Source organism: Tympanuchus pallidicinctus, unplaced genomic scaffold (assembly GCF_026119805.1).
Source record: "Tympanuchus pallidicinctus isolate F22 unplaced genomic scaffold, pur_lepc_1.0 scaffold1, whole genome shotgun sequence".
NCBI classification, from domain to species: domain Eukaryota; kingdom Metazoa; phylum Chordata; class Aves; order Galliformes; family Phasianidae; genus Tympanuchus; species Tympanuchus pallidicinctus.
In genome coordinates, this window is record NW_026294618.1 from 71697349 (window position 1) to 71705638 (window position 8290).

The window sequence follows — 8290 nt, forward strand, 5'->3', positions numbered from 1 at the left end:
TTTACTGTAACACACAGTCCCAGGCCTATTAGCTCCATGCCTAACAGGGACCAGACTCAGAGGAGAATGGCTGTGAAGCCGGACATTGTAGTTATATCTTTGCCAAGATCCCAACAATACTTTTCTTGATAAGTCTGGCACAGAAACAATCATTTAAAGAGCTGAAAAACATAACATCTACAGCCTATCCCTCCAGCCAGAAGGGGAGTTGTACAGGGCTTGCAGCCTAATCTTCCACAGCCCCAGTGCTTCCCTCCTTTCACAAACAGCTGGCAATTCATTTCCTGAAAGCCTGCATGTAAGCATTCAACAGGGACACAGCACCACTGCAGCCACACTTGGCCACCTGCACACATCCTGCCCATGTGGTGCCATCTTCTGTACAAGACCCCATTCAGGAGTGCCTGAGAAGAATTTTTTCCCTCCACCCCAACACACACAGAGACCCTCACAATGGGGAAAGGACCGGCTGCAACACCACAGCACACATCCATGCAACACTCCATAAACCAGCTGCTAAGTTAAAAAACAAAAGCAGTACTCATTAGCTGTTTTCCAGGGACCCAGAGAACACTATCTTCTTGGCTAGGAGAACTCAACATCAACACTGGGAACCACAAAGCTCTGCTGGTTCACATAGTTTCTGACCTTGGCTAGCAGATAAAGCTGCGCAGTCTGCTTTTGTTTTGCAGGTACCAGGTGTTGTTGAAGGTCAGTGCTGAGGAAAGGGTTCTCCCACAGTCAGAAGGTTATAGAGATTTTTTTTTTTAATGCAACATAAGCTTGTCGATGATTAACAATTTTTTTTCAGTTAACTGCAAAGTTAATAGTTATTCAAAGCACTCTATTGTAATGCGAGTGGAGATTGGGAGACATACTGCATTAACCATTAATCTTGGACTGTGCTAGAAAAATTGAATTGGGGTATGGCACATAGGTATGATTAATTCTGCTTGCAAAAGGAGGAGGAGTCAGTGTGTGCTTTGGGCAGGAGTGTTCCCTCCTGACAGCAGACTGCCAGGCACAGGCAAGGATGTGCCACTGGGCAGGCTGTCCTCCATGTGCATTGCTGTGCTTTCAGCTGCATTCCAGCTGAAACAGTGTTCTCTGTTTCAAAATTCACATTGTTCATTCTCACTTCTCTCCAAAGTCTCTAAACTTTAAGGAGTGGGTGAGGTTTTTTTGGAAGAGAAAGAAAAGCCAAACTGTGTAATTTGAGACTGTGAAAGAGTTGCAGACAGGGAAGCAGCCCACTTGTACCACTTCAGTGTGTAGGTCTAGGGAGAAGAAAGGATGGTTTCCCAGAAAGCTGGGTCTCTGTAAAGCCACTCTTGCCTTGGCCCTGCTGCTGTACACTTCCTCTGCCCAGGGCTCACCAGTACCCCCCACCCTCACCCTGTGCCCAAATTGCTTTTGCAGAACACTCCAGTCCTGCTGACATACACCACCCCACTGCAGCAGGCACAAAGGCTCATGGAGTTTGACACCATCAGGTTATTTTCTGCTCACCAACACACCTTCAGAGACCAAGGAGAGCACCAGAGGCAGGTTCAAGAGGCATGCTTCATACTCCCTGTCCCCCAGTACAAGGACATTTGGCCCTGAGTTTTGATTTCTGCTATGGGAGGAACAGAAGACAGCTGCAAGATCTGAGGCTGGATTTTATCTTCCTCTTCCCCACCCCCACCTCCCCCCCCAACCCCAGCCTGCCAAAAGCCCCCTTCCTGCTCCTACCAGGAACTTTGACCCTGGCCATACTGCAGGCCTGAATGACTGGATTCCTGAGGATGAATCAGAGCTCTTCAGAAGCCAAATCCCTCCTCCAGCTCAGCTGTACCTATGCATGCCTGCACAGTTGTTTTTCTTCAGAGTCAGAGTTTCCTCGTCCCAGCTAGAAGTGGAAGTGTTAAGCTTTTGTGAGCGGCTGCCTGTTTTTATGAATACTATCTCAGCAATGGGTGTTTCTGTGAAACATGCTAAGTCTCCAGTTGTTTAAGTCATCACACATTTCCCAATGTTTTCTGCATTCATCTGAAGGCAGTGCCAATGTAACGTGTTCCTTACAAGAGAACTGGGCCAGCGCACAAGAAAACGCTTCTCTCTCTTCCTGCTCACAGCCTTCTTCACAACACACCAATCAGCAGATGTGCCATCAGAGAGGTGCAGCTCTGCAACCCAACAGTGCAGCAGAATGAGTGCACATCGCTTCCTCCAGTAGTCCCAGAGCACAGCATTAACAAGGCCTGCTACCGCAGCCCATGCCCAGCAGTAGAAATGGTGTGCCCCAGGCAACATGCCAAAACAGGGAAGAAGGGGAGAGGTTGACAGGACAGGAGGGAGTGTCCCATCTTGCCCCATTCAAAGAAAAGCAGGTAATAGCAGCCTGCAAAAGCCAGGGCTGCAGGAACAGCCTGAGCATATTTGCCTTTGAGAAAGAGTTAAGAAAAATGAAGTCATAAACAAAGATGTATGTTATGGCATATCTATAATGGCACTGTAACTGCTAGGATTTAGGGAACAGTTGACCTACAACTTGGCTACCTTACCCCAAGATAACTGAGAGCAGCAGTCAATGGGTTCTATTCTTCCATACACCCTTACCCCAAGCACCTCCCTGCACAGCCGTCAGCAAAGATTGACCCACAATGGTCTTCAGGATAAGTCTTCCATGCTGGTGCATGCTCTCCATGTTCACAGGCCAAGCTGCATTCCATCTAGAGGTGCATCACTAGTGGGTGCACTACAACAGCAGCACACCACAGCATAGAACATCACATCCAGGGAGCCTCATAACAGCACTCAGCCCAGCCGTGGGACCAAATTGTAACAGGGCCCTATAAAAACAATGCTCCCACATGAAAGTTTCCAGCAAGAACCAAACATCTGGCAGAAAACACATTCTGGAGGAGACTAGAAACAGAAGCAGGCTTAAAGGAGCCAAATCCCATCTGGCTGATGGCAGAAGCAAGGGTCCAGGCAGCTTTTTTGGAGAAGCAGCTGACCTGCTGTACATCGTCTACATTTACGCAGAAAGCACCTGGACATGGTATCTGAAGGGGCAATATGTAAGACCACGCCACAACCAGCAGAAAAGGAAAAGTGTTACAGCTCCAAAAGCAAGTATGTTGTGAGTTGTGGCAAAGTCTCACCGAGACTGAGGCACTGACCCCACTCTGTACCATTAACTATCCTACAGCTGTATCTGACAAAGTCCAGTCATGCTGCATTTGCATCTCTTCCCCACTTCCCAATCCTGCCACTTCCATTTACTGGCAGAAGTTGCATGAGAAGCCATAAATTCACTGGAAGTGAAGGTGCAGCAGTAATAACAAGTCATCATGCACAAAACAGCTGCATGCAAAGCTTCCCTCCAGCTCCCACATGCTGAGCAAAGTGCCCCCCACCCCATATCAGGATGTATCCATGCATACATGAAATTTATTTTCTCACCCTACAGTACGCAGCTGCTTCTGCCCAAATCTCCCCCAGCCTCCAGCCTCCCCAAACTGGCTTTCTCTTCCCTGTTCCCACTACATTTGCAGTCTCACATTAAGATGCAGTCGCTCCCATGCACAGAGCCCCTATTCCTATCTCCACACAGTCCAATTACCAGAGCTACTGAGCTGCAGAGGTGAGAAGACAAGGATTTCCTTGCACATGGGACCTTCCTTGCACATGCCCCCACAGCAGCCCCAGGGCAGCTACCTGCATGCACTGTGAGGCCTCAGTACCACCAGTGCACCTGCTCTGTGGTGTTATCAGCCTCTCAGGCTGCAAAACTGGCAGTCTGCTAATAGCATGAGTCACGCAGAAAGTCTCATATCCTTCTCCAGTTCAAAGTGTTTCCTAGAACTGCACTGAGAGGCCTTGAAGACTGTTTACTGAAATTAAAAATTCCCCTCCCGCTTTTGCGCAGCGCTGCTTGAAACGTGTCTGTGTTTTGCTTTATCTCATGTCTAAAATCTCCTCAGCAGAAAATAGGTAGTGATGAGAGAGGAAATGGGAAAAGAGCAACCAGAAAGCTCACCTATTATTATACAAAATACAGAGGCAGGAGGCAGACGGTCTTCTGATTCACATACCCTGCATGGACAAGAAGATTGCTGAGAACTGGCAGGGCAAGGCAGGGCAAGTGCATTCAGTCCACTGAGGATGAGGAGCAGAAGAACACACTGGCATCGTCTGACCTCAAAACCACGACAGAAGGTAGAACTGACATGAACAGCTTCCAAATTTTGGAGTCCACATCCCAAGTGGGTGGGACACATCTCCCTCACAGAAGGAGAGCAGAGCAAACAGGTGACAGGAGCTTGCAGAGGCACCAAGGAGCCAGGCAGACATCCCCCAGGGCCAGGTTGCTAAAAGAAGCCCTGCAGGCCTGATATGCAAGTCATATTTGGAGAAAGCAGTTTTACTGCTTTCTGCTTTGCTGGGGAGTCAAGAGCTGACAGTACCATATTCCAGAAACACTTATTCCTCTGGAAAAAAAAAAAAAAAAAAAAAAAAGACAGTGAGAGAAAAAAAAAAAAACAAAATCACATGTAAGCAAAAGCACAAAGATTCAGCTAGCACTGTGCCCAGAAAGATCCCTTGCTGCTCACTTGTGCTCTTCAAAGGAAGAGAAGGGTTGGTACATCTCCATTGCTGACCCAGAGAGAGGCACTGCATTCACATTCTCTCTCAACAGGCTTATCTGCTGACTGATTGCACCAAAAAGCCCTTGCATTGTGCTCTATTAAAATGCCAGTACATGCAGTCAAGGCCACCGAAATATTTCCAAAGCCTCAGAAAAGCCTGACAAATTGTGATTTTTTGCATCAGCTCTGATCCAGTACATCTCAGAACAGGCAAATAGCAGTTCCCCACAGCAGGGACCGTTCCTGGAGCTGCTGACAACCCACTGCTTTCTCACTGTTGTCCTGCTCTTGACTGCAGTTTGAGAAAAGCCTTTAATCAACTCAAGCCTGAAGCTGTCCAGAAGACAGCCCCTCAGCCTCTTCTCAGCCGTGACTGCTGCAGCACAGACTGGGGCCACGGGCAGGACTGCCAGGCTCTGCTCCCATCAGCCTATGTGATTTCTGTGCAGTAGCAGCCTCAACCAGCCCAGGCCAGCACACAGTGGCAGGCAGCCTCTCCAGTTTCTCTGAAGTTTGCCTATATTTGCTCTTGTTGTTAGTTCCTAAGCAGGAACAAAACAGCAGACACACGGTTCAGTCAGTTTTGGTGTTGCACAACTGAGAGAAAATAGGAAAGCACCCACAGGAACTGAGCCAAGTCAATAATAGAGATTAAGCAATACGTGCACCTGGCTGTCAGAAGTGCAAGATTCTCTCTCTTTAGTAATTACAGAGCAATTATGAAGCTAACAGCAACTCCAATAAGGACATATATTTCACAATCCATCAGGAACAGTCATACCAAGGAGATACAGCTCTGAAACTGAACTGGCCTCATCCCTGCAGGCATAATCCTCTAAATGCCAGTCTTTGGTGGGGTAGGATCTTGCAATAAGTCATAATTAAATGATTATTTATTAATAGAATGTAATTGAAGCTGCACTTCAGCATGACTTAAAATCCCGTTTTCAAGATAGGTAACAAAAACCAAAGTAAGATGGAGCACTTGGATACTGGGTTTATGAAAGCTCAGTAAGCCTATCATTCTGCAAAACCAAAACCAGATTAAAGCTGGATTTCAGTGCATCTGAACACATCAAAGTCTTTTCTAGATGATCAGGATGAAAAACTTCATATTCCATGCCTCTTTATAGTGGTAAAATTGAAGTGATCTCAGTTTAGATAAACTATCCAAAGAGTAAACAAGTTACTAACCACTATAAGCTCCAGAACAGATTTATGCCCAAGTTTCAGATAATAAACTAAACTCTGGTCTGCTCTAGTTCATATCATCTGACTTGTACTGGCTTCCATCTTTGCTTCCAAATGTGGATTTCACACCTGATTCAAGACAGTTTTCCTTGTTCTACATACCATGCAGCAGCGTGAAGCAGAGGTTTTTTGGTGGCACTGGCCTGCCATGGCTTACAAGCAAGAGCAATGAGAACTGATTGCCTCATCACTCCTTCTCTACAGGGACCAGAGGTTATTGAGCAAGTGACTTGGGATGGCTGCTTCCACACCCAGCCTGGCCTCCCACCTGTACCAGGATGCCCCAGCACATTTGGCAGCAGGGAACACCTCTGTCACAATGAACTGAACTTCCAGCTACTGCAGACCTACATCCAGGCTGTGAGCCTCCCCACAGCCACACACACACCCTGTAGACAGTGTTTTAGCACTAACAGCCCACTTCCCCATCTTGCAGTACACTGTGGACAAGCTCATCTACACATCCACAAAAAAAAAAAAAAAAAAGCAACCCAGTCCACACAGTCACAAACAAAGCATTCAGACCTGTGGGAGGGGAGGAGATCACACAGAACATGGGATGACACTGGGTAAAAGCAAGCACTGCCAGTGTGCATAAAACCCACTAATCGTCTTCACAAAAGAACTTCCTGGGCAAGAACAACCAGCCAGGAAGCCTTCCATCAAGCCTAGCATTAATCTCCTCACTATCTCTTATCTTCTTTCAAGCTTTATTTCATTCGAGTACTGAAACCTGTTGTGGTTTACTTTCATAAAAGTAGAGTCAGGTACTCAGTGTTTTCAGGCAGCAGGGATGTTTTACCATCTCTTGCTGCATCGACAGCAGGGCTGAAAAGGTGCTATTGTGGTTTGACAGCTAAGGTGGTACATGATTCTACTGAGAGGTATCCAAATATCTAAGTGCTGTATAAGGATTAAATAATTAATTATCAGAGCCTCTAGCATAAAGATAGCCAGGGATTATCCCCATTCTCCAGACAAGAGCATTTTTGTAACAAGGCAAGGTAATAAGAGCCACTGAACCTAAACACAACCACTGCAAAAGCCAAAGATTTGCATGTTCCAGGCAGCATTTCCACCTCCCAGTGCAGTTAATGTCCTAATGAACTGGTAGAGACTGGGTCTCAGGATTCTGAGAACATACAAGAGGAGTAAGCTGTCATTTCAGTACACTCAGCTGTGCAGCATTCAGAGGGCCCAGAGAGGGGCAGAGGAAAAACAAGGTGGGCATGGGAAGCCCACGCTTCTGTCCATTTTCTTCTTTGTCCCTGTGACAATTAATCATCACTAAGGACTCCTACACTTTAAGTTATACATGGGACAGTTTCCAGCAAGTAGAAGTAAGGCAGTGGTTACAGATACACAGTGGCACACACAGAATCATCATCACTAATCTTCATAAACTTAACAAAGGCCACAGAACCCCAGTATGACACTACAGTAGCTTCTCCTGTTATGTCATCTTTTTGTTATGCTACATCTATGCTTAGATTATATCTCTGGGACAAGAACTACATCCTTCATACATTTCTCTGAAGTGCTTTTGAGATTAGAGACACAGAGTTGAAATAACTCAAGCCTCTCCAAGAGGAGTATGCTATGTTTCTGCACTTAATGATGGGTCCTTGCCAGTAAGAAGCTTTAAAAGCAGCGAACTAGAAAGGAAAACAATTCATCACCTTTAAATGGCAACATTTCAGTGCGTTTCATATCCTGCACTGTTCCCTTAGGAGGAGCCACTCATTACAAAGGTATCAGCACAACAACAGATCAAACTAAGCAAGCTGACATGGTGGAGAGCTCAGCAACAAGACAACACCTGCACTGCTTCATTTAAAAAAAAACCCCAGGCAGAGATTGTGCTGGCTGAAGCATGCTGGGCACTGCTGGACTGCCCTGATCACTGCTCTGCTCAGGAGCAGACCCAGATTCTGTCACATACCTCACTCCTTTGCAGAGGATCCCGGTAGAGATATGTCCTAGCTCTGGGAGACTGATGCACAGCCCACCCTAGCTGCTGCATCCCCACAAAAGCCCTCAGTCACATATGCTGCATAGTTATCAAAGGCCCTAATTTAAACACCTTACACCTAATGCTCATTTACTCACAGACTGGAAAAAGAAGTAAGAAAATAAACATTCATACCTGGAAGCAGAGAACAATCCCTCCACACAGCACCACTAGCAGAACAGAGCTTGCTTTTCCCATTGGCCTTTTTTATAGGCAGTCTAAGAAAACAAGATGCAGCTGCCCTGATGATGTCTCCACATCACCTGGAAGAGCCCCACATCTGCTACCTGCCCAGCCCAACAGTCACTCATCCTGATTTGGTACAACTGGCTAAGATAGGGCTCTCGGGGTGATCAGTAAGCCCTTTGGGTTTGGGTTTGGATTCATGTTT

At 46.5% G+C, this 8290-nt stretch overlaps 1 long non-coding RNA gene across 2 annotated transcripts in view; it reads right to left on the reverse strand.

The window, feature by feature from the left end:
* LOC128075338 (uncharacterized) overlaps positions 1 to 8086 on the reverse strand; it is a 74552-nt gene extending 66466 nt beyond the window's left edge. Inside the window, exon 1 of one of the 2 annotated variants that reach the window (XR_008203797.1) lies at positions 8035 to 8086. This is a non-coding gene — a long non-coding RNA (uncharacterized LOC128075338). Of the gene's footprint in view, positions 1 to 648; positions 857 to 8034 lie in introns of those variants that run through there. The other variant, XR_008203793.1, reaches the window with a different exon arrangement.
* Between the last annotated feature and the right edge of the window lie 204 nt (positions 8087 to 8290).